At 45.0% G+C, this 27,188-nt stretch overlaps 1 protein-coding gene across 5 annotated transcripts in view; it reads right to left on the reverse strand.

Annotated features, from left to right (window-relative positions):
- The window catches only part of ZFHX3 (zinc finger homeobox 3), a 244,918-nt gene that overhangs the window by 124,963 nt on the left and 92,767 nt on the right, over nucleotides 1-27,188 (reverse strand). The window lies entirely within an intron of this gene.

Consider the following 27,188-nt stretch of genomic DNA (forward strand, 5'->3'; position numbering starts at 1 on the left):
GAAGTAGGAGATGCATGGGCTGTATCAGGAGACCATGCAAATAGCAGGGGGGGAGGGGGGGGTGACAGAGAACCAAGAAGGGATTGGTTCTGCTCAAGGGTGACCCAAAAAATAACCAGAGGGAATCTCATTGTCATTTGGATCTGGAGCTACCCTCACTCCCTGATGAAGGCATGTGAATACCAACATGACAGGCACGCCAGACAGCTGACGAGGCACAGCCTGCCCTGAATGCTTCTATGTGGCAAAGGCCACTGACTGTGCAGAAAGAAGTCAAGGTGTGTCGAGGGGAAGGATCAGGGCAGAGAGCACAAGTGAGCAATGCATCCGGCTCAGCGTTCATGTTCTTGTGATGCTTGCTGGTTCGAGGCCCCAGGAAGCTGGCTCGTGCCTTGTCCTGAGCAAGGAGAATACAGACCTCTGCCAGTTTCCTAGCAACCCTCACAGGCAGCAGGCAGTATCCGAGGCAAGGCCATCCAGGGAAAAATTAAAACAGCCACATGCATGGATGCAAACCTACAGCAGTCCCAGCTCCCAGTCGGGCCCGAAGGAAGGCAGGAGCCTGTGCTAGCCAGCTCCCAAAGTAAGCTCCACGGAAAGGCATCTTAGGGAACTAGATATGGAAGTGGTCTCACTTCCTCCTTCTCGGCCCTGCAGCCTTTGCAGAATATAGCCACACCTGCGAACTTGCACGCTGGCAGCAAATAACAGGAACAGCAGTGCAGTAACCAGAAAGTGCACACCTGGCTGTCCTTCTGAGAATGGCACCCAACGTACTACATCTTGACTATGCTCTTTACACCCAAATTCTTCCCTCTGCAGTTACTTTGACAAGTCCACTTCCATTTGGTATCACCCCCTGCTAAACAGGCTCTAGGTGCCTCTCATTTCCCAACCACTCTAGGACATCTGGAAGGCCCATCCCGTCACTAGTTCAGGCCCACCTGTTCCAGATAAATGACCTTCCCTTTGGCCACGGTCACCTGTTTCTTCTCTAACAGCCTAAGTCCATCACATTCTATCCAACCCTTTATGCTAATGCATGCCAAACGGGAGGCGGAACGATTGAGATGAGGACATCTGCTTACCCCACAGCACCCCTAGCAAAGGGTCAACATTGAGTCACAGCAAGGATATCTATCTGGTTGCCACCTTCAACACAGGGACTGGGGTGAAGTGAGTGCCACATGCGAGTAGGCACGGGTGTGGCCAAGCACACAGTAGGGCCTCATGTTGGGCACTGTCACTCCAGGTGCTCTCCCAGTGCCTGATTTTTGTGTCTGAAATTGTCTTGTGTGAGCAGACATTAGTGATAAGATATGTGCTTCAGACTGCTATGTGCTGGACTGCTTTCAGAACTCCTGCACATCTATCAGGATATCCAATCCTAGTAACTCTGGGGGGCAAATGGCTCCATTTTACAGATGGCATCAGGGGGTTCGGACATGTCAGAGCTAGGAACAGTACACAATCCCAGCCCTAATCTAGCTTCCTCCTCTGTCCGTCCACACGAGGTTCCTTAGAGAGTTAAGTCCCCATGTGGTCAAGTCAGTACAAGGACTGATGAAATTCGTAGTATCTAAAACACTACACCATATATAAAAACTACAAATATATATACACACGTGCATATATTTACATGTATACGAGTATGTTACATATGCTGGCATCCATGATCTATGCAACCATCTACGTATCTAGATATTAAGAATAGTACGTGTGTGTGTGTGTGTGTAATCAAACTCCTCATTTCATTTATAAAACTAAAGTATCACATTAATGCTATTCCAGGGCCCCAACTTTTAGGGCCCTGATTTAGGCCAGGCCTTCAGTCCCCAGGGCTCTTTGAGACACAACGACAAGAAGCCCAGGAATTAAGACTATTCCACAGCCGGCAACGTTGCTTCCCAGATCTCTGTCCTGACCTCATCAATCTCAAGTCTCTTCTCCTTGGTAGCAGATGAAGTGGGAGCTAATGAAAAAGCTAAAGAAATCAGCACCACTAAGAAAATGCCAATACTCATTCGGAATCAACATCAATAGTTGATGGTGGTTTTGTTTTTGTTTGTTTTTTGGTGTGTTTTTTTTTATCCTACTTTGAATTGCCTCCTCCTTCCTGAAGTGGCTTCCAGGCAGGCGCCTGTCTTCACGTTCTGTGTAACACCTGCTTCACAACACTGTTACTCATTAAGTGTCAAAATAATAATTATCCCAGATGTCGAATTCACAAGTGGGTTAGTCATGGGCTTCACCCGGGCTGGCTTGTGTCTCTCTCAGGCATTCAAGTTCAGCCATGAGAATGTTCTAAAACACACCATTCTCTCTTCTAGTTGTTTGTTTCTTTAACATCAAGGAGAGGCTCACATTTTCTCTTTCTGGAGTTGGTTTCAATAGGTTAAACCTCTTGGCAGCCACATAAAACAATTTTCACCATGCAGTTCATCACTAAAACTAGAATGACTCTATATTTGACTATTATACAGAAGACCCCCTTATCTGTGGGGGCTGCATTCCAAGACCCCCAGTGGACGCCTGACACTGCGGATAATACCAAATCCTATACAACTGACCCTTGAACAACATGGATGTGAACTGCACAGGTCCACTCAGACGCAGGGTTTTTCCAATAAATACCTTAAATGAATTTTTTCTTCCTTATGATTTCCTTAACATTTTTGTTTTCTCCTAGCTCACTTTAAGAATACAATCTATATATAATACATAAAACATACAAAATGCATTAATCTACTTTGTGTCATCGGTAAGGCTTCCGGTCAACAGTAGGCTATTAGTAGTTCATTTGGGGGTGGGGAGTGCAAAAAGTTAAACTGAGACTTTCTATTGTGCAGGGGGTTGGTGCTCCAGACGCCCACACTGTTCAAGGGTCAACTGTACATACTATTTTTTTTTCCTATACACATACATACCCATGATAAAATTTATAAATTAGGCACAATAAGACATTAACAACAATAACTGATAATAAAATAGAACAGGAACAATAAACTATAATAAAAGTTATGTAAATGTGTGCGCTCTCTCTCTCTCTCTCTCTCTCTCTCTCAAAATATCTGGAATTTTCCATTTAATATATTCAGTCTGCAGTTGAGCGTGGATAACTAACTGTGGAAAACAAAACCATGGATGGGGGGGGAGTGGTGGCTACTGGACTCTTAACAGGACGTTTTCCCTCCAACCCAATGCATCTCTTAATGATGGCATCTGTGGAGCAACACTGCAGTGGCTTCCTAGGAATGTTTCAAGTTAATAACCCCTGCTTTTCCTACAAGGATCATACTAATGGTGGCGGTAAAAAAGTATCAGAGCCAAAAGGGTTCCTAACCAATGCTTGTCTTATTCCTCACTCTGCTCCCACAATGAAAAGAAAATAGCTACAACACTCATGGGTTTTGATGTAAATTGTTTCACTCCAGCTAAAGGGATGTAGCCGCGCTGGTTCCAAAGTTGTCCTGGGTATTCTCAGGCAGAATGAGGGTGGGGTGGCACCCATGCAGCAGCCTATAGGCTGGGTCTGGGGCTGTACCTACAACGCCAGCCTTAAAAAGCCAACAGGCTGTTGAATGCCAAGCCTGTACTATTAATTTGCATATGACATTAATTTTGCTGTCAGTGTGTTAATGTGTGATTAATTCTGTCCTGGGTTAGAGCAAGAAGAATTAGTTAATTGTCAGAAACCCTTCTCATTCACTCTCTCATTCTCCCTCCCGCCTCCCTCTAACTTCCCAGGTTTTTCTCTTCTTATTCAACTAACCTCCGGGGTTTTCTTCCTCAGGGCACTTCTTTCCTATGGGATTTTAGTCCCATCTCTTCCTACCCTTTATATAACTGCATTTTCAGACCCTGGAAGTAAGAATGCAGATGGGTTAGGCACCCCCCCACTAGCAAGTCTGAGCTCTGTCCAGGCAGTAGCGGGGCTGGTGTGGGGAGGTCTTACAACAGGGACACACAGGTCCCATTCATATCCATGGTCCATTGCCAACGCTGGGGATACCTGTATGCATTGTACAATCCGCTGTCTGTGTGCTATGCAAATAACCTGTGGGGCTAGAGCAAGCTGGAATGCGGAGCCAACACAAAGCTATTGCTGTGCTATAGAAATGGGTCAGTCGGCCGCCCACTTTCCCTGCTGCCCAGAGGCTGGCTGGCTTCTTCCTTCTGAACAGTCCTCGGCCACCATCCACGGAACTCCAAGTTCAGCTTGGTCATTGTGAGTCCAGTGCAGTTTTACTCTGCCAATTATTCCATCAGCTAGCTAGCTAGCCGTACTTTTTTTTTCTTTAATAAAAATGAATTCCAGTAAAAACCTCGAGGTCCCTACCTCTATAAAGGACAAGAGAATTCTAGATCTCCCTAGTGAGCGCCAGAAAATTTCAGGGGGTTTGAGCGCATAGCAGGTCAAAGAGCTCCCAACCATAGCAGCAAAGTCAAGTTCACATGCCACAGATTAAGAACGGAGGATTCTGCTGACACATTCCCCAGCTGTGCTAAACTGCAGCCCACACCTGTATCCACTTACCTGTGTCTTCCCAATACCTTCCATTACACCTTGAGTTGCCTCTCTCCTTTTTTTTGTTTTGAGGAAAATGTTAGAGTGAAAGCAAATTCATTGATTCCCCCCCTTCCCTCACCTCCAACTCTATAATCATCCAGCATTGTGCTCATTTGTAGGGCTGAGAAACCAAGTGTCACCTTGTGGCCTACTCCTTCCCTGACCAAGTGACCAGGGGGCAGGAGCTGGCAGTGACCACAACTTTACATCTTCTGGGAGATGTGAACAAAATGAAAAGATGCGCTGGATACTACTCCCCTCACCTTAGCCACTTACAGAACACAAGTCAACTTATTGAAAAGGCCCTCAATTTGTCTCTGAAAGCATGTTTTCAATAGTTAACTTATGTCCACCACAATAAAGAGCAAGTAGGTAACTGAGAACTACGTACACGTTGCAAACATTTTATGATCTTTTTACAAAAGCACAGGGCTCATTGTATACCTCGGAAGTCACTGTTTAACTTGGACAAACATCAACTGGAGCTTTTTTTAATTAGCAAAGACTAATATTCTTGTGGGCCGTGATTATTACAATACCTTGCCATTTTATTTCACATCTACTCTTATAGCTGAACTCTAACTAGATGGTGGAGAAGGACGAAATATAATTTCTCATAGTAACCAACTAAACAGTTCTCTTGAAGAATGTATATTGCTTTCTCTTTCCTTCCTTCCTATCTATCTATCTTTCTATCTAACACTTGTTATTTTATTACAACTTTCTGAAAATGAATTAAGACTGAGAATCTATTGAAAAACTTTTTTGAGCACTCAGGGAAGTCACCAAAGAAATCAGTGGGCTGGAAGTGTCTCTGATCAACAGGAATTTGGGTCCCTTCTTCCTTTTCAGATTATGTGTAGCTCTAATTGCTTTAATATGGGCATTATTCACACATGAAACTGGAATTACTCAGCACGTGGGAAATAGGTCCCGACCACCCATGGCCATTAAAGATCCCATGACATTTTTGTAAGTCGGCCAAATTCCAACACAGACAGCAGGCCCAGCAGTTGCTGTATTCCGAGGATGGAGATCACATGCCCCTTCTGGGCAAAGCAGACACCAACTTTCCTACCTCTGGTCCTTTCTTAGGGTCTATCGATGGTGTCATCTTGGCCAACCCCCTCCAGGCACAAGACATCAAATCTCAAAATGGTTAATTCTAACTGTTTTGAGCATTGACATTCTGCACACAAAAGATGGCCAAGAAGCCAGCTCCTCCAGGGTTATTCATTTTAAAGGAAAGTCTCAAACAAGGAGATTAGAAGCTAGTAAATAGGAGGTTAAGGATAGTGAGTGGAGCAGAGTCCTAGCAGAGGGGCTTCTCAAATGTTCTCCCTGGAACATTGCCTCAATTGAATTTTAGAATCTGAACAGTCAGAATCAAGATTCCACTCTTTCTTCATCTCCCCCACAAATAACGAGTCTTCTTTTTTCTTCCATCTAACAATCCTTACTTTTCACCTTTTTTCTTTCTTCCTCAACTTCTCACTCTCCAACCATCACTTCCTTAAAAATCCCCCCTGAATCATTTCCCCACTGGGAGGGTCAAGTCCTTTGGAGGGAAACAACTGCTCCAGATACTGCTCCCGTGGCCCCCTGGTTTGCTATGCCATCTAGGGGAAGTCAGTTCTCATCCAGTGCTGGTGATGGGAGGAGGTGCTTTACAACAGGGGAAACAAAGCTGCACAATGATTGAGGAAATGCTCGGCCATCAGTATACCCAATGAAAATATCCAATGACTTGTTCCCAAAGGCGGTGGCCGTCCCTGTGTCCTGAGAGGAGCTGAGAGGTGAAGAGCATGGAGCTAGGGCTGGCAGAGGCCCCCGCACAGCCTGCCTGCCCTTCAGAGCCGCCCTGGGTAACTGTAAAAGGCTTGCCATGCCAGGCACACTCCCAGCATTGTACGCTCTCCAGCGCTCTCTCCCCCACCAAAAACCCCGAGGCCTCCGGAGTGTACACTAACCACAAGCCTTTGAGTGGCTCATGTATTTACAAACTGAGGCATGTCGAAATCAAAGGGGATACCACATGACATAATTCGCATTAAAATGTCAACAGGCTGACAATTTATAGAGTCAATCCACGGAAGGTGGGGAGGACTAAGACTTCGTAATTGTTTAATTCCTGCTGAAACCCACGGCCGCTGTGCCTTCGGGAAGCTGGGATGAGCTGGGGGCCTCCAGCCTGCACAGCGCCCCATGGGGCTGGCACGGCGCCAAGGCCAGGCAACAGGTTTAACCATTTAGGGTGCTCTGTGTTGACAGAGAGAGAAGAGAAGGAAAGGGCTTAAGTGAAAAATGGAAGGAGACGGCGTGGGAGGTAGGAAAGCGTGTCCTTCTCCAGTGTGTGTGGTTGACAGAATGGCTTAGGTCGGTCCCCAATGAGGGACAGGTCTCCTTTGTTGTGCCTCTGGCACACCCTTTATTTTCCATGTGTCCAGAAGCTGGAGATTTGAATACATGCAAAAGGGCCGCCCAGCTTTGGTTTCCTGGCTGCCTGGAGGCAGCAGCCTGCTCCCCAAGCTCAAAGAAGGGGGGCAGCAGTATTTGTACCTTGATTGTGATGGCCTCCAACTGCAAGGGCCCCACCTCTCCAAAGAAGCAAGAGCAAAGTCAGAACCCAAACCAGACTCCTGTTCACATAAAATTACCCCTGGAAGTTTCTTCTACCTCTTCTATGTACCAGTAGCACTGCTCTGACCCCACCACACACAAAATACAAATTCTTAATGCCTACTTCAGACTCTCAATATTCCCACAAAGAGGTACAGTTCCTCTGGGTCTTCTAAATTGGTTTCACTTATGTTACTTCAAATGAACTGACCCTTTCTTGGGGAGGGGACCCTTTAGGGCTACCGGGCTGGAAATGGAACATGGAGTTTGCAAAAGCTGTTAGTGGAGGGTTCACCAATGTCCTTGACAGCACCCCAAGCTCGGAGCCAAAGTTATAATCTTTTCATCGTGACATATGAAAGGCACATCATGAATAAGAGAAAAGGTATTCATAAGGCTATTTGGTAAAGCTTATCGATAACAATCATGATCTCCATTAGTCATGAAAAACCATGTTCCAAAAAGGAGCCTTTACTCCGTGGGACGTGCCCCCCAAAGACACCAGGGGTCACATGGGCTGTGGCAGGGCTCAATGCACAAGCTCACTGTCTGTGTATAAACAGTAACACCTCGTTCTCTCTTCTACCTCATTAACTGAAACACATTAAAACAAGTGTGCACTGGGAGCAGAAAATGAGACTGTTAAACCAAGCTGATATAATCCTCATCAGCTGTGGGAAATGAGACTGTATCAATTATGCTGAACCAACTGCAGTCATGGGGACGCACTGGGCTCCCAGATCCCCAACATGAGAAGAGGGAAAAGAGGAAGGGAAACCTTCACTTAAAAAAGTACACACACACACACCATACTTCACACATACTCCCCTTACAAATAGAGCTTCCTGCCCATTCTTTGTATCACCCCAAGGGAGAGGAGTGGCACCTAATAAAATATTCCTTGAAGATGCTTCTGCACATAAAAATCTTTGCCAAACTATTTAGAATTGGAAGTATAAGAGAAAATTTAAAGCAAACGTATTTAAAAATGGCGGTGGGCAGGGAGAAGAAGATATGAATTGTGTGACCTACTCTCACAGACAGGTTTTCCAAGTCCACGGTACCTTGAAGCCAACAAAAGTCCTAAGTCCTAATATCCAAAATGACCAGGACACAAGCTGCACACTGAAAAAGCAAGAACGCTTCAAAAATTGAACAGCTAGGAAGACACGAGTAATTCGAGCTATCCAGCAACAAAACAAAATGAGCATTTGCCTTCACCTGCACTGCCAAACGTGAATAACACCTCAAAATCGATACATTTAGAAATACCCACAAAATCCAGTAGGGAAAAAAGATGAAGATACTGTCTGTACATCTCTCAAATAAGGAAGATTATGATTATACTGACAATAAATGACACAATCATTACTTATATCCCAGTGTGGAAGAAATGTAAAAGACTTGCATACGATAGTTATAAAATGTAAAGTTTCACCCAAGGAGTAGTAACTATGGGGCGTAATAACGTCCCACATCCTGGACATTAGAATATATCATATTTGAGAGTAATAATTACCACATGTGAAATGAGTGTTGTTATGCAAAACTTTCTTTTGCATTTCCTCATTTGTGTGCGAATTTGCAACCATAACATGTTATTGCCATTGATTTGCATTTCATTTCGTAGGTGTTTCCTAACATAAGCCGTGGACACGTTCCTTAGACACCTCTTGACACTAGCATGAAACTCAGGTTGCCAAAACTCAGTCCTCATAGTACCCATTAAATGCACCACTCAAATGACAAAGAGTGGCTGTGTTTCTCAAGCACACTTCCCAGATCTGCTCATGCTGATCTAATCATCAGGCAGGCAATGAACTTGGTGAGATTTTTCTGTTGCACGTACTTTGCACATCGTTTCAGATGTTAAAGATTGTTTCACATTAAGTTTTGCTTCTTTCAAATCAAGGAGGGAGGCACCTCCTCCCACTTACTGACTCAGAGCTGTAATCAGAGATGCCAGGTGTAGCCATTTATTTCATTACCACCCTCTGTACACCCCCCCCCCAAAAAAAAATCAACTTTCAAAAGAGGTGGGGTAGGGAGAAAACATCCATAATGTGAGTAGCCAGGGAGATTAACTACCAATGTACAAATAAGGGAAAAGGAGGAATGCAGGTGTTTTTGTTTTTTTTTAAAGTTTCAGCTGAAGAAAAATGTTGGAATATTTTAAATTAATGGATAACAAAGGGTTGCCATGGAAACGGTTTTGCATACTTGACTGCAGGTGTTCCCTCCAGTGAATGGGGACTGGACTGGGACGGCCACAAGCAGGGACATAAATGTAAACACCAAAGGACAACTGGCAGGCAATGTGAAGTCATCCATGCCACCAACGCTGTGGTTTTCCATATAAATGAACCTGCTGAGGGAGGGTGGGTACGGCAGCTTCGCCCGCGAATACTTCACTGGTGTTCAGAGACTGCTCCCCCTGTACGATATTCTGTGGCATTGCCAAGGTTACAAACGTAAACAGATACAAATACAAACCATAAAGAGACACCAAAGCCAAATGCATTCTAGTTTAACTGGAATGTAACTTTCACTTTTCAATCTCTGCCCTCCATGCTGTGCATTTCTGGATTATAATTTTGTTTTAGTCAGGAAAAAAGTGTGTGTGTGTGTGTGTGTGTGTGTGTGTGTGCGCGCGTGTGCGCACACACACACACACACATATACACATACAGAGGGTGCCAGAAAAATGTATACATATTTTAAGAAAGAAAACCTATTAAAATTGTAATACTCAATATATACCGAAAACAAAAGAGGAACACAAGTCACGTTTGACTTCTGCAATGACAAGAGGTGCTCAAAGTGGTTACCATCAGCGTCCAGACACTTCTGATCACAGCGAACTACCGCTTGAGCAACGCTGACCGAAGGGTCCACTTGTACACATATTTTTGGCACACCCAAAATGGCACTTCTGGTATATGGGAATGAACAAAAAAGAGAACGTAGCTCTGAGCTTGCTGTGCCCTCTATACCAGTTTCCAAGCCTGAATTCTTAAACATGGGTGTGCTGGTGCTTGTGGGAAGTCCTGTTGTTTTTTAAATCAAATACTGAATTCCTCCCTAGGTTATGCAAGACAGTATTATAAAATGAAATTAATAAAGGAATTTCACTGATCATTCCTCTCACAACGGAAGAACACCTAGGCACTTCTGAGAGAAGGGGTCAAATGAGTAGTAGTAAAAATAAAGCTGCGCTCAGATGCCTTTCTAGCTTTCAGAAGTACTTCACTGGATCACTTCTTGCTCCATTACTTACGAGACAGAAATACTCCTTTAATTTAAAAAAAAAAAAAAAAGTGTGTGACCTCTTAGTGCTTGAAGGGAACTTTGTGATCTCTCCAAGGCCCTCAGTCTTCAGATGGGACCATGAGTGTCGGGCCAAGGTTAAATCACTTGCCCAGAGTCATTTCACTACACAGTGGTCACATTTCTTTTAAAGAAAATTCTTTCTCCCTCCTCCAAACCAAAAACAAAACAACCCACCAGCCTTCCCGTCCTCTAAACCAAAAGTGTGTCAAGTTCAAAGCTAATGAAAACCAAGTTACAAAATAACTTCAATTATGTGGTCTTCGTAAGACAATGGGAAATCTCAGGCAGAAAGTGGTATTCTTAAAGGGTCACACTGTTTTGTGCCCCGTGCTGGCTACACTGTAAGCACATCCCATGTGGCATCTCTTTTAACGCGCTCAATAGTCCAACCAGGCAGGTCGTTTTCCTGGTCCATTTCACAGTGGAAGAACAGAGAGGGTGTCAGTTGCATGTCCAAGGCCCCTCAGCCGTGAAGGACAGGACCTGGCAATCAAACCCAGATAGCCTGACGCCAGGGAGCTACCTGGGTTTTCCTTAAGACACATAGGCCTCCTCTCTTGATATTTTCTAGTGCCTGGCATCTAGTGGGCATCCCAAAGTTCTGGAATGACTGTTGGGACTCCTACTATCTCTCCTGCAGTGTTTGCACGCTCTCAACTGGGCAGTATTTCTGCTGCCAGTGAAATGTAGGCCCTTGTCTGAAAAAAAATGAAATAACTCATCTGAGCCCTGTGTTCAGAAACACAGGAGAACATCAATGTCACTCTTTCCAGGATGTGGGAAGGCAGAGGGGAGGACAGTGGGGTTGGTGGGAGAAGAGACGTCACATTCAACAGGCAGCTTCTACCTCGTGAAGCTCAGAGTGGAAAGAATACCTAACTGTTAGGTTTTGGTGTTTTACCTCCACATTGTATTATGAAAATTCTCAACCATATAGAAGAATTGAGGGGAAAACACCATAGAGTAGACACCTAGATATCCACCACCCAGATGCTAAAACTAATGCTTTACTGGATATCTACGGTATCTATCCTTTTATACGTCTATCAATGAAGTTTTCATTTTTGATGCATTTCAAAGTAAATTACATTCATCAGTACACTTTCCTCCCCACCCCCAATACTTCAGCATGTATAGTGTTACCTATAGTTTTTTCAAAAGTATTTTTATTATTTTAACAGATCACATGAGCAGACCTCCTTACTAGCAAAACACCAAAAGGCCCAATTCCAGTGCGTTGTTAGTATGAAATGTCTAGCTCGCAACTGATTTTCTACTAAAAGTTACAGTAACCCTCAAGTGCATGAAAAGAAGCTCTAATTACTAGAATCCGTTTAGAATTACAGCCTAGAGTTTGGCAAGTAGAAGAAATGAATCTGCCTTTGTCCTTTGTCCAGTTTGCCTATGTGATCCCTCCCTCTTCAAACTCTTGCCCAAACTCCAGCTTCCTTCTCTTCCAGAAGTTCTTTCCTGATCTAACCCATTGGATGTGATTTCCTGCTCTCCCCCTCCCACCAGACTTGGATAACTCTTGTGTACCCATCTGACAGCTCTCACCGAATGACCATCTCCTCTTTATATCCTGCCTGGCAGTGGTTTTCAACCTGCAGGTTGTCATCCATTAATGCTGTGGTTCTCAGCCTGGGGCTGCCCATTGGAATCCCCCAGTAAACGAAATCAGAACCTCTGAGGGTTGGGCCAGGCATGCACACTTTTTTTTAAAGTTCCCTGGGTTAAAAGTCATTACATTAATGGAGCACGAAATCAGTGCCATAAGTACAATCAGCATTTGTGTAAAACAACGGAATAGGACAGAAGAGAAAGTAAGGGAATGAAGCCATGCCATAAATATGAAATTATTTTGTAAAACTTTTGTTTTAATTACATTATATATATATATATTATACTACGTTCTATATATACACACACACATATTTACGCATGTGTGTGTGTGTATATATATATACACACACATATATATATATATGTTGGGTCATCAATATAAAGCATATCTCTTTTGGGAGCACAGTCAACCGAATTTACAAAGTTTAGGGCCTGCTCATAGAAGACGCACAAAGATGTGTGGCTTGAACATGGGGCAGGAGGAGAGCAGATCTGAGTTCCTCTCTTACTGAGATACATTCTGTTGCCAGGAACATGGTTCTCCAGGGGACAACCAGATCTGGGGCTAATTAGCATCATTTAGAGACGGACAGAGAGTTGGAGAGTGAACAGAGCAGATTCTAAGGAAACAGAAGAAAAAGGCTTTTCAGGGCTGAACCTAATCTTTAAATTTCTATATTTAAGATTCTGTCTTTGGATATCGAATCTCCAGCTGACACTTACTGACACTCTGCCTAATACCTGCACGACATTGGAAAAGACACCTATTTGGATGAGAAGAAACAGATCCCACTGTTAAGGGTCTTATAACAGATTAGAGGAGAAAGACCACTATAAAAATGGGCTAGAATACTAAGTAAAAAAAGGCAAAGCACCGTTAATTTTTCTACCGCAACATCAATCTCTATGACTGTTGAGTGGAAAGAGTTGTAATTTAGGTCTGCAGAATTTTGGGATATAGAGCCAAGGCCAGCTGCGTGTGGGAATTTTCAAAATACTTGGACACAAGCTGTACAATTGTACCAGGAATATTTCTCAGCGGGTCAATACAAGAATAAAGCTCTGTGCAAAACTGATGGTGAATAATAAGGCTATAAACAGCTCTGGAATGCTCTGGTCCACACAGGACATCTAATTTACTCCGACATATGACTCTGGACTCTAAACTATGAAAAGCAAAGCGTTCAGACAGAGCTGCTATACCAGATTCAGTGGTAGGGGGAAAATCACGGGTACATTCTGCTAGTACTTTTGTCATTCAATAAATCGTTATTGGGCTGGTGTCAGACACTTCTAAAACCCAGGAATATGGCCATTACGATGACAACCAAGGTCCCTGATCTTTTGAGAGACAAAAAACAAAAAAATAGATAACTGTCAACACAGAGACATAAAGTTGGATGAAGTGACAGTGTGGAGTGGGTGGGCAGGGAAAGTCTCTCTGAGGACCAGACATTTAATGAGAGATGATTGTCAAGGTCAGGGGAGTACATTCCAGGCAGTGGAACAGCAAGTGCAAAGGCTCCGAGGCAGGTGCACACGTGGCCCATTGGAAGAACGGGAAGAAGGGCAGTGTGGCTGAAGAGGAGACGGTAAAACAAAGGGTGTTACCAGGCGGGCAGGGTGGGTGGAGTCCAGATCACAAAGAGGTTTCCAAGCCACAGGGAAAAGTCTGGCTCTTATTTTACATGGGATGGGAAGCCACTGTTGGGTCTTTGCAGGGGAGTGATATGCCCTGGTTTCCCCCACTGTACGCAGAATGGATTGTAAGGGACAAGAACAAAAGCAGGGAGAGAGTTGACACAGTGAGAGACAAGCGGGAGGGCGGTGAAAACATATTCTGAAGGCGGAGCCAACAGGACTTATTGATAGTTTGGCTGTAGGGGAGTGAGAGGGAGAGTATCTCACAAACAATTCCAAGCTTTTTGGCTTGGTAGAGCAAATGGAAGACTGGCGGTAGCCCTGACCAAGATGGGGGAGCCCAGAGGAGAAAGGGGTTTGGGGGTTACAGTCACCAAGACGTCTCCCTAGACCATACTAAGTGTGAGGAGGCGATTACCAGACATTCAAATGGAAAGGTCCGGGAATGAGAGGGATAAAAGGAAAGCTCAGGACTGGAGATACAGACTTGAGTGTCATCAGAAGGCAGATGTTGTTTTAAACCACTGGATTGAACAAGACACTTGGGGAAAGTTACAAATAGAAAGAAGAAGGCGGACTGGGCCAAGCCCTGGTGACGCCAACATTTACTGTTAAGTGTTGCTGTTAAGAGAAGCCAGCAATGGAGAGCCAGAGATGGCCGAGACAAACCAGAAGATGGCGTCACCGAAGCCAGAGGGAGGAGGTGGCAAAGGCTGCTGAGGGATTACATGGGGTTGGAACACGGTCGGTGGAGTTGGTGACACGGAGGCCACCGGGGACCCATCGCATCAGTGGTGAAACGTGTCACTTCTGCATCCAGGAATCAGGAGAGGACATTGTAAATGCACTTACACAGTGGGCCTGACTGAGGGGAGGGGGTGGTAGCAAAGAGAACTCGGCTGATGTGGCCTCCAGCAGGGTGTCCCCAGCCCCACTAGGAACCAGTCACCTTCTGGGGGCGCAGACGGCCAGCTTGAGATCCAGGGCCACCAGCAATCCCCACAGATACTCCCGGGCCACCTGCAGAAAACGGTGCCATTCTTCCTGTCTGTTCCATGCCTACCATTGATGGGGACGGGAATGAACACACTGCCTCCTTTCCCTCCTTCCTGTCATCGCTCCTTCACCTCCAAGAACCCTTTTCTGTCCCACTCAGGAGTTGTCTGGTGTCATTAACTAAATCACACATGTTCTATACTCTTTAACCACCTTATATCAAAACAGCACCTTTCAAACACTTTTCAGCTATTTTCATCACAAACAAACTTGCTTTCAGGAAAGAGAACAAAGTGAAGGGGAAAAAACTGGTAACCATCTACCGGTATCTACTTGTCTTGCTCTGCTCTTCTGAGTGATACCCTCGGTGGTTAAGGCAGCCCCTATTCTGAAGAGGTTTACAAACCAGTTGGAGAAACAAACTAACACAGGACCAGCTCAGTGCCAAACGGTGTGACATGCACTCAGGGCACAGATACCACCAGTGGCTGCAGGAACGGGAGAGAGCTTTCTGGAAAATCAGAAATGTGTCACTAGAGCATAAAAAGGCTGAACAGAAAATATGCTAGTCCTTGAAATCAGACTGAAAAAAAAAAAAAAGACATTTTGCAACAGGCTCAAAGCCTATCTCCGCGATATAGGATGTGCGCATCCAAATTACGAAGAAATGAGCACTTACAATGACATCTGCTGGATTAATTAGCTGTGTAATTAGTCTCCCCCCCGGTGGCGTTGGGCTTTGTCGCTGCTGTCTGAGACTTCCCCAGGTGAGATTTTATTCCAAATGCCACACCAAGAGGAAGAAAGAACAAGCTAGGCAGAGAGGAAAAGCGTGTGACGACAATGTTTGTGGGAGGTAGTGGGCATGCAGAAGGAACATCCAGGGGACTTTGGGGGTCCTCCGGGAGCTAGACTGTCAACGAGTAAAAGTCATCACCCGAAGAATGACTCAAGAACGTGCCACCTCAAAACAAACCCACAGATGCCCAAGTCTGAACTCTGGATAGACCCAACGCACCAAAGGCTCAGAGACATGAATTATCACAGCAAGAAAGTGGAGATGGAGAGAGCGGGGGAATGGATTCAACGCTGGACATGACGAGACTGGACAAAGTACAGAATTCTTGTCTCTGGAGAAACTGTTTGGTCTTCCTACACTGTGAGCTGTGGCCATGACTAATGGGAACCCAGTCTGGGCAAAAAAAAATAATAATGAAAATGGCCAGATCTTAATCCGAGAACCAGAAAGAGAACAAACACACAAGCAGCCGCCTCTAGCCAAATCGCTCCCCACGGTGCTTCCTAAACCACAGCTGGCTGCAGTCACACTCGCTGACTAATGTCTAGGACACGGAGAAAATCGCAGTCCCAGGACCCACGCCTCTCAGCTTGGCTGACTGAAAGAGCCTAGGAATGCACCCCAAGCTCCCGCTATCTTTCATTATTTTCAAAAATGAGAGAGGGAGTGGCAGAAATACAGAAGCATGAAGGCATGGCAGGCATGGGCAGATTCTGCTGAAATTTTGGTGTGGGGACCCTTCGGCTAGAGGTGAGGCTTTGGGTGGCCCTATATCACCCCCCACCCCCACACCACTACCACCACCACCTGCGCACAGAATGCCCTAAATGGAGGGAAAACATGTGATGCTGCTCAAAGAATCTTCCTGGCTCATGACAGTCAATAGCTCATAAAGAATCTGGAACATGAAGAACTCAACACAAATGAGCCCTATTTTAAATCAGCAAGACGTGTTCCAGAGCCAGACAGGGTCTTTCCACTAGGACAGTCTCCACTGTAAATAAAATCAGAGCCTTTCCTGGGTCTTCAGCAGCACTGACATCTCAGCTTGCATGTTCTTCTCAAGGCCCTCACAAGGATCAAAGGGAAAAGGGGAGCAGACACTAAACCCCGACACTATCGTCCCGCTTTCCCAAAGGCCCTAACACGCATCTACGTAAAAGAAAGAAACTGAGTCAAATCTACATTTGTGCACTAAGACCATGCAACCAGCCACCTGCCTGGTGCTGCTGGTGTCCCTGACAATCCAAAGGGACAGAATCCCGCGGAGAGCCTTGAGGTCCTTCAGGATTCTGACCCCCTCAGTTGTCAAAGGAGCACAGGTATGACCAGGCTATGCTGGGCTGCCTACTTTTTCCGGTTTTTTGGCTGGAAGAAGATATAAAGGAAGTTAAGAGTATACCAGAAAAGCACTTTCAGCCCCACACAGGGACGACTTACCTGCCCCCAGTTTAGGAAAAATAATCTTCTAACTCAGAACCACACCTGGTATCTACTCATTTCCCTGTGTGGCCAAAGGGCACTCTTCAGATGGAGTGAAGGTTCTGCAGAAAAGAGAAATGTGGAAGGCAAACAGCAACTTGCAGGGACTGGGGATGGGGTCCCCCAACACAGAGCATGGATGCTGGAGGTGAAATACACTCCCAGCTCGTGTTGCCCACAAAGGGCTCCCTACATAAAATAGATTCGTCAGCCTGCGTCTACACAAAATCCTCCTCCAGGGCACAGCAGAAAACTGGCACTCAATTAATGGTGTTGACCCAGAGGGAGAAATGCCCTTCCCATTAATTTGTGTCCCAGAGACCACACTGCAGAATGGTCTCCTAAGTGCTGGGGTCCAAACCAGCAGGAGTGCAAATCAAGGGGACAGGTTCAGGAACATCTTTTGCAGTACAGCTGCTGGTCCCTGGGGCCACTCTTCTGCCTTGTTCTATGGGACAGGAAAACAAGGACTATCTGGTGTGACACGTCACCCAGGAAGTCCAGAGGTCAGCTCAGAAGTGGTCACTATGGGCCAGCGATCCTCAAGAAGAAGCCTGTCACCAGAGAGAGCAGAGAGGGAGAACCTGACTCAGCAGGGACAGCAAGTAGATAAGAAACTCCCTCATAAATCCAAGGCCTAGACCGTCCCAGCAAACGCAATGGTGGTACAACTGTTGACCTAAGAGACCAACTATGCTTCGGAGGCCCTCATCCTGGGCCTGGGAACCTGCCCTGCTAATTAACAGGTTACAGATCAAACACTCTCTGTAGATAAACATTTCTAACCTTCTAACTAGTTTGTCTTTCACAGGATGAGGACGCAGGCCCTAGAGAAGGTTCCCTAATGGTGCTTGATGATCAATCTCAATTCAAATCCACTTTCGGCGTTTTCTGTTAGTGCCCTGTATACGGTAGGCATTTGGAGTCTTCCATGTGCAGCAGCCAATGCTCAGTGCTAGGGATTTCTACCACCTACATGTAAACAGCAACTATAGGAGGAGGCGCAAGGAACCCAAGTGTGAGCAAGGACACGACACATCTGGCAAGCTGCAGGCGGCTCGGCTGGGCATCCTGACATGGGTCGCGCTGTGTGACGTGAACGCACTTCAGTCAAAGGGAATCATGAAAAAAATTGTTGAAAAGTGAATTTTAACAAACAGCTCTGAAGAAAATTTCAGATTTCATTATTGCAAAAGCACTCTGATGTAGAAAATGTGAAAATCTGAAATGACAGTTTTCTATAAATAACAAAACTTGGAAATCATCAGTAGAGGCATTTGTAATTTTCCTCTTCTGTTTGGGAACCACTGGGGGGGGGGGGGAGGTTTTACCTACAAGGAAGCCACTTATCTCTCTTTATGCTCCTGTCAAGCCGTTGACAGGACACTAGGAAAGAGTATCTTCACCGTCCAGAGGTAGGGTTGCCAGATAAAAATACAGAATGTCCAATTAAATGTGAATCCCAGGTAAGTAAATGTAGTAATTACATGTTATGGTACACACTTATAATATATTTATTATACAAATTACAAATTATTTGTTGTTTATCTGAAATTTACATTTACTGGATATTCCATATTCTGATTTGCTGAATTTGGTGGCTCTACCTCGAGGGCTCCATGGTGGTATTTTCAGTGTCCCTCAGGGTCACCACTCCAAGGCACTGGGGTCAAGAACCTCCAACATTCTGTGGGCAACCAATTTTCTGTCATTAAACATTTTTAACATTCACCCTACATCCTGGGTTTTTCTTTTAAAGTGCTGGAAACCTGATATTATTATATATTAAAGGAGAAAATGACTCAGTTAGTAATACCAAAATGGTTTTCATAGTAACAGCCTTTCCCACCCTACATTTAAATAGTATTTATAGTTTCAAATTGTGTTGAAAACAGAACAAAAAACATGGTTTAGGTGTATTATGTAATTATTTTAAAACTCCCACCTTTTTCCTGACAATGTTTCTGACAATGCTTAATTGTTCCCTTATAATTTCAATTGCAAAACAAACAAACAAACAAAAACAGAAACACCTGTTGTGACTCAGCGTATTCAAATCTGTCCTTTTAGACAAGTCCTTTTAATTCAAGTCCTCTGCAAGTTGGGAGGACTCAAAATTGGGTTTCCCGCCTTTTCCCCCGCTCTATGGCACCATTTTCCTGCCAGATTGGGTTTACGTGGTACAACTATAATACGTGGAGCTATTCTGGAATGTGAAGGCAATGGAATATCTGCAGTAAAATTCTTCTAAGGGTTACAGACCACCCCTAAGACGGCAGATGGCATCTGTGCAAAGAATTCCGCAAGTGTGACTTATTCCTCTACATGGGGGTGGGCTGAAGGGGACTGATAATTTGAGATTTCTCTCTCACCAGAAGATCTAGGGCTTTCAGCTTGAGGATTTAGGGGCAGGGAGGCTTACAAGTATGTTGACAAAGTGGTAGTTCTTAGATTTTCTGAAATTAGACCTCCTTGCTCCTCAGTATGAGTCAGGGGCTGTGGCACAGCTTCTTTGGAAGCCAAAAGGAGACTTGTCACCAGTAGCCACAAACTGTTTATACTGGAAATATGCAGACACACTCCTGCTTTCCCCATGCTATCTGAATCAGAACTTCAGAAAAGGGAACAGTTAGGACTTTCACTATGTGTTCCCTGTCCCGTTTTTTTTAATAAAAAAAGATAAATGGTGAGACCCACAGTCTCCATTAAGGAACAGTAAGAAACTCGGCTCCTTTCCCAAGCCTGTCTCTCCTGGAGACTTCCTCATCCCGGTGATTTGATGAAGGTAATTAATCCAAGAAACTTCACCCTGGGGAATATGCTGGGGAGAAACGCGGAAAGGTGAGAGGAAGAAACTTCATCCACAAGACGTTACATGTCTTGAAAGGAGAACTGTGTCTCTCTGTTCCCTCTTCCTGCTCCTTTGGTGCTTTCGACAAACAATAGTGTGTTCAGACTGATCTAAATCCGTGGAGTATTCGAGAGAGACTCTGTAAGATTTAGAGAACAGGGGACGATAAACATGGCTTTTCACATCAGCAAGGAAAGAATGGTTATTTAAGAAAACTGTTGGACAATCAACTATCCAATTTGAAAGAAATACAGTCCTACATCACACACTACACAAAAAATGACTCCTCCAATGCCCCATGCACTATACACGTTCCTCGTAGATTAAAGATGTAAATGGGGATCAGAGAGATATTGAAGACATTGATCGAGTCATGCCAACCAGCCTGGGCTTGAACACTGACTCCAACACTCACTCGCTTATGACTTGTAAGCTCTCTCTGCCTCGGTTTCCCCATTTGAACACAGACGAATGATCAGAAGATTAAATCAATTAATACATGTAAAGCCAGGCTAACAGTCCCTGGGCTGTAATAAATGCTGTTAGCTGTTATTTTTATTTGATAATATCACCAAAGCGACAGCTTCCCTGGGAAAAGAGAAAATCAGAAGCATAAGGAAAGAGATGTACAGACTAGACATCCTAACAAATGAAAAGTTTCTCAAGTGCACCGTGATCTGAGTTAAAGGCCAACGAAGCCCGGGAGAAACTACTGCAACATCCACAGAATAGTGGGGATTGTGGGCCCCACGTGCCAGAGCAAGAGCTCTTGCAAATCCAGCAGAGAAAGGAACAAACCAAGAAACATACAGGCCAAGGCTATGAACAGGAAAGCTGCTACAAACATACAAATGGCCAATAAACATATGAACAAATGTTCACCCTATCTAATAATTAAGGAGACCCACATTAGCACAATTTTGTCAATCTGAGGAAAACAAAAAAATAACATTGTGTCGATCACCGTGTGGGGGGTTTGAGCTAGCAGGGGGAAAGATCACCTTCTTTCTGAAGAGCCAGTAAAAACTACTGTATCTCCTGGCATTACACCCTGGAGCCCAGCGATCTCACTTCTTTGGAACAGCACAAACATAGAGATGTATGTAAACATCTGTTCCCTGTATTAAAATACTGCAAATAACCCACATTTACATCAATAAGAGACTGGTTTGTCGCTTACTGTCTGTTTCTCACTGTCTTTTTTTTTTTTTTCATGGGATCAACTGTTTATTTTCTCCAAAATACTATGCATGTAAAGAAACTGCTACACTGAAAAGACTTGGCAATTTTTGGTAAATCTGTAGCAAAGGAATGAGGCTTTCTGCTGGTAAGTTTTCATAACCAACAGCCAATAAATGGCATACTATTGTAAGCGAAAAGAGTCAACTAGATCTATATGTACTGTCCTGAAATGATTTTCATGATAAAAAAATTATATGCAAAATGCAAGCTGAAAGCATAGCACACGTCTATAAAGATTTTTAAGTGAACAGCATGTATGTGTACACACACATGCTCATACATTTCTATCAGTACAAACACAGAAAAAGCCCAAAAGGATATAAACTAAACGTAACAGTGACTTATTTCTGAGGAACAGAGTTGGAAAGCAGGAAAAAAACTTACATTTAAAAAAATGATTGAAGAATACTCAAAGATACGAGAAAGGGCTCAGGTAGGGTACTGTATACATGCCACATCATTCTAATTTTGTAAAATGCCTGTGCTATATGCAAAAAGATGGAAATACGTTGTTATATGGTACGATTAGGCCAATACTTATTTTCTTATACTTCCCTAGATTTTTCAGATTTTCTACAGTAAACATATATTATTCATACTAATTTTTACCATAACAAATCCATCTTTTATTATTAGCTTACATTTGAGGTACCCATGGAATGCTACGTAGTCTCATAAGAAATAATTAAGAATACAGTAATAGTCTAAAAGGGTCTGATCAGTTCTTCTTCATCCATAAAAAGGATTCAGGAGGAAAAAAGGAAAACAAAAATACTAAAAGCATTTGGAAAAAAAAGTATTATGGGTAATGGTTGTAAAATTGGTTTTTCAACAAGTGGCATATTTAGTACTGGATTTAAGAAAAAAATAGGCACATATAGTAAGATTTCAACTCCATGATGTGATATCTAAAGTGTGGAGCTAAAATGGAGCACTGACCCTACCTTCTTGACCTGAGGGGGTGGACAATTCTATAACCAGAAGAATCAGGACAAAGGTTGGGTTTAAAGCCAAGCAGCTGAGTGAATGTATTGAATGAAATAATACCTATTGGGGGGATTCAGATAAAGGTGGGTGGGGGGTTCTGAAGGAACTGGGCAGTGAGGTGCCAACCTCTCACACCGCCCACAATGGCCATACGATGGCCGTATGTTCCTACATCATACATTGGCCGCAGCTGCTACAGCAGTGAAGGATTAGTTTCTCATGGCACGATCACTCCCTCTGAAAAAGATCTTTCCATCTTCCCAGAGTCCCCCTGAAGTTAACTGGTGGCCAGAAACACTGCCTTCACCAACCCGGGATCTCCACCAAGGAGCATGGGGCCCTCGTGCAGTCTCCCAACCCAGCTGCCCAGCCGTTAAGTGGGGGGAAATGAACTTCAGACATCCAGCTGCTCCAGGAGACGGAGGGCATGAAGGCTAAAGGTGCTAAAATCTACCCAAACATCTGGCCCTTCACACCTTCTAAATCAACCACACGAAAACATTCCCCTCCTTTCATTTTTGGTTGAAGGCACTGAGGTATGAGAAGAAGGCAGAAGTATGCACTTAAAAAAAAAAAAAAAAAACCTAGTCAACCTAATGAGAAAACAAGGTTTGAGGAAACTGGTTCCAGAATGACAATGTAAACCAGATGACACTCGCACCAGTGCTTCAAACACGTAGCCACACCAGGGCAGAGAGGACCAGGTGGAGAGGCGGCTCGCTCACCTGAGGATTTATGCTTTCTGCTTTCCAAGCCAAACAACGGCCACCAGTCACCACCAATGGGCGTAAGCGTGCGGCTGTCTTCCTAAGACCCCCACCCCAGCCCAGTGTACCATAAAGAAGCGCAAAAAATGCATATTGTAAACCAAATCCTTGACTTCATCTACATCCTCTGATTTGTCCATGCACCTTGTGGTGAATTTATGGCCCTGCTGGAGTGTCAGTCCCAACCAGCTTCTTACCCAGCGGGGAAAGAACTGAGAAGATTCTAAAGGAATGCAGAGTCCGATAGAGGGTTTCTTACTGCCGTCTTTCCGCCCTGCATAATCCTCACAGAATGGCCAAAGTGAAAGTCCACTGTGTGGAAAACTGGCATATGTGTCTTTCAGTCAATGGGTGCCGAACGCCTACTTGAAGCCAAATAGAGCTGGCATTTCACCCTGTTTGCCTGGCTGGCCCACGGCAGCTCACATGGGGCCCAGACCCACCTCTGTGGTAGACAACCTTCTCTGTGTATGATTTAAGATTAATAGGAAACCTTCAGGCTTGGCCCAATCAAAGGAACCTCAGCTGGGAACTGTTTGAGTAATAGATTCTGGTGGGATCTTAATCTATCTGCTCAAGTTGATGGATTTCCACTCCAATGACTCTCAGGTGAAGAAAAACATCAAAGTGAAAACCAGGATCTAATAGTTGGCAGGTGTGCACTGATCACCCCCTGCCCTTTCTGCACCCTCCTCCCCCGAGCAGAACACACTACAAATTTCAGAGCGCTCACCAGGGACACCACACAGCAGAGAAGTCCAGATACGGCCAGAAGAGCTCGCTCACACTAGCTCTGAACCCACACACCGTGGACTCAGGATCAGCGCTGGCATGGAGGAGAGCAGAGGGCAGGCCTTTGTCAGTACGGCAGTCCCTCCTTTATCCACGGTTTCACTTTCCACAATTTCTGTTACCTGCTGTCCACCACAGTCGAAACTATTCAATGGAAAACTCCCGAAATAAACAATTTGTGAGTTTTAAATTGTGCACTGTTCTGAGTAGCATGATGAAATCTCGCGCCACCCCCCTCCATCTTACCGGGGATGTCAATCATTCCTTTGTCCAGGTCTCCACACTGTCCGTACTTCCTGCCTGATAGTAACTCAGTCTTGGTTATCCGATCAACTGTTTTGGTATCACAGTGCTTATGCTCAAGTCGCCCTTATTTTACTTCATAAAGCCACATCCACATAACTTTTATTACAGTATATTGTTAAAATTGTTCTACTTTATTATTAGTTGTTGGTGATAATCTCTTACTCTGACTAATTGAACTTCATCATAAGTATGTATGTATAGGAAAACACAAAATGCATAGGAATCGGTACTATCTGTAGTTTCAGGCATCCTTTGGGGCTCTTGGAATGTATCCCCCATGGGGAAGAGGGACTACCGTTTCTGCCCTCTCCTATTTAAGACAAGCAAGGGCACCCCGCATCTCTATGGATGGAAAGAGAGGAAGAACAAAGCCTGGGTACTGGTCCTCTAAGACAGGAGTGATACATTTACCAGGGAGAGCAGAAAGGTGCAGACCTCGTGTGCTGGGACACGAGCCCTAACGAGAGACAAGTACCTTTTCCACAACATGCCTCCGTTCTGACTCAGATTCAAACCCAGAGTCCAGCCCCTCAACTGGGCAGGGCAGCTGGTCTTTCTGCTGCTCTGATCACTCACAGTGTCCCATAATGGCAGGTGCGAGGATGTGGGCATATGACCAGTAGGGGCAGGGCCAGAGTCCACCACTACTTAAGATACAAAAAATAAATCACTCCAGGGGGTCAACGGTGAGCTCTTCACAAAAGTAACCTGGCAGTCCGGAGAAAAGGAAACCTCTTCCATCTGATGTCTGGGGCTCTGCAGCCTCCTCCAGCCAGGAGGCAGGGAGGACGAATTCACTGACCATTAATCTCAATTTAAAAACTGGCTCTCACACAATAATCAAAACTAGATCAATTCCAGGCACAATGGAAATAATATCACCAGGTTTTTGGGTTTTTTTGTTTGTTTGTTTGTTTGTTTTGGTTAGCCCAACCCTCTCTCGTGTCCAGATTAGAAATTAGCTCACGCTTTCAGACAGGTCAGCCCTGGTACAGCAACATATGTCCCAGCATTTATAGCCCCAAGACAAGTGACTCTGGACCAGTGTGAGGTCAAATGACAAACCGGAAAGCTACGCCTCTGCTTGAATCTCCCGAGACTGCCGCTCTGTCTCCAACATGAAAAAGGAAGAGGGGAAGAAAAGCCTCAGTTGAAAGAGAGGGTGGGAGACCCATCAGGAAGTCAAGCACATCACAGCCATTTGAGTAGGTGCAGCAGAAAGCAAGTTAGGGAGTCTCCCTGACCAATAATGAATAATCTACCAGGGAAGCAGGGTGGGGTGGGGTGGGGACTGGGAAGGGGTGAGTCAGGAGGACTGTGTGAGAAGCCCGGGGCCCTCCCCGGGTCAGCAGCATCTGGGGCTGTTTCTCTAGCAGACAGTAAAGAACTCGATTACATCCAGTTAACTGTGCTCTAAACTGATTATGCATGTGCTGGGCTAATGGATTACATTAGCAAGAGGAAAAATAACATGCAATCAATCTCCATTTACTACAGGCCACACCAGGGCCTAGAGAAAAACTGGCTCTCAAACCACCTCCAGACCCCACCCCAAATCCGTGGAGTCATGGAAACCGTGGGAGAGGGAGCCCCCTCGGGGGCAGGAGAAGTTTGTCTTAGTCACACTGTGGGACAAAAAGCCTCGGTGCAAGCACTGGAATGCTAAGGCCATCTCTGTGCCATCCGGGACTAGGTGGGAGAGCTCCCTGCCCCCACCACAGAGCCACAGCAAGCTGAGGACCGTTCATTACCCAAGGACTAACGAGACCAGGCTAACGACCTTCAGCTCCTGACACAGGGAATTCTGCCCTGAAGGTGGGGGGGTTGGTCAACCCCTAGGAGGTGCCAACCAAACACACTGTTCGGCACCTCTCCTTGAGGCACTGGTTCCCATACTCTATCCTGTATCCCAACACCTATGGCCCTTCTATCTACACTGCCCCTTTGGAGCAGGAGTTTCCTCCATCTTTAAAAGAAGGAAAAATGAGAAAATCAGGCCAAGGAGAATGAGTGGCCAGAGTTAGTTCAGCAAAACACGAATGGAAACACACCAACAGCTTCTCTCACATCCATCCTGGAAACTGCCTCAACCTGACTCTCTAGGTGTGACCCGTGGACATGGTTCGGGGACCAAAAAGGGATTATTCTCAGCGAATCCTCCTGGTTCCAGGCCTTTTGGAAGCAAAGCCAAGGGCCTGGTATACTCTTATTGGAGAACATAGTGTGGAGTTAATCACCGCTGTGCACATTTTACAATCTGAAGGGCACCTTTTTCCTTGGATGGAAGAGCCTGGCTTTGTGCCAGCTCTAAATGCCCTTCATCAGCGTTGCATAGAACCTTCCATGGCCACACTGAGTCCTCTGCACTAATTGTGCTCAGTTGGGTCCTTCGGAAACTCTTTTTTCCACTGTTTTTTTTCATCAGGTTTTCTGGACCACACTGGCACCTCCCTGTGGCCACTTAAGACCTTCAATTTAAACTGACCGCAAGGAGCCTTTTCTTTCAATGGTGGAACAAAGCTAAGCCACCCAATGAGATTCTTGATTACGCAGGACAGGGGCTGGCTACTTGGTGTCCAGACCTTCCCCACTGTACCGCTCAAGCCCCTCCACGCTGGAGTCAGCAGTCCATTCCAGAACATTCTATTCCCACTACCTCATGCCTGCATTCTCAACTCCTTTCCCTAAAATGGTTTCTCATCCATGTTACACAGGCCTTACAACAGCCTGAGAACAAGCAGTTGTAACATGCATTAGTTATCAATCTCGACAGAGACCGTTTGGGGAAAGGATCAGAAGTCTTCTTGATTTGGAGTCTCTATTTAAAATCACCATGAGTAGCAAGGGGATGAAAGCAACCTAGGGTCAGCAGAAACTTGGCACTCACTGGCCCAAAGACATGGGAAACAGTGTGAAAGAAAAGAGGAGAGACTTAACAATAAAGGGAGGAAAATGGAGAGAGAGGGTGAGGGCGTGGAAGGTATGTGGAAAGAGGCTGGGCAGATTTATGGCGATTTGTACCTGATTGTTCATACTAAAGCCATTATGGGATGATTAGAGAAAAAGGTGAGGCTTTAAGTCCAGTGGAAATCAATAGAAACGTCTGGAGCAATTCTGCCGTGCAAGTGAAAGGACTATTTACAGCATCTGAGCACCTCCTTCTTGTTACCGTCTACGGACTGG

This window comes from Rhinolophus sinicus, linkage group LG11, assembly GCF_036562045.2.
Source record: "Rhinolophus sinicus isolate RSC01 linkage group LG11, ASM3656204v1, whole genome shotgun sequence".
Classification (NCBI taxonomy): Eukaryota; Metazoa; Chordata; class Mammalia; order Chiroptera; family Rhinolophidae; genus Rhinolophus; species Rhinolophus sinicus.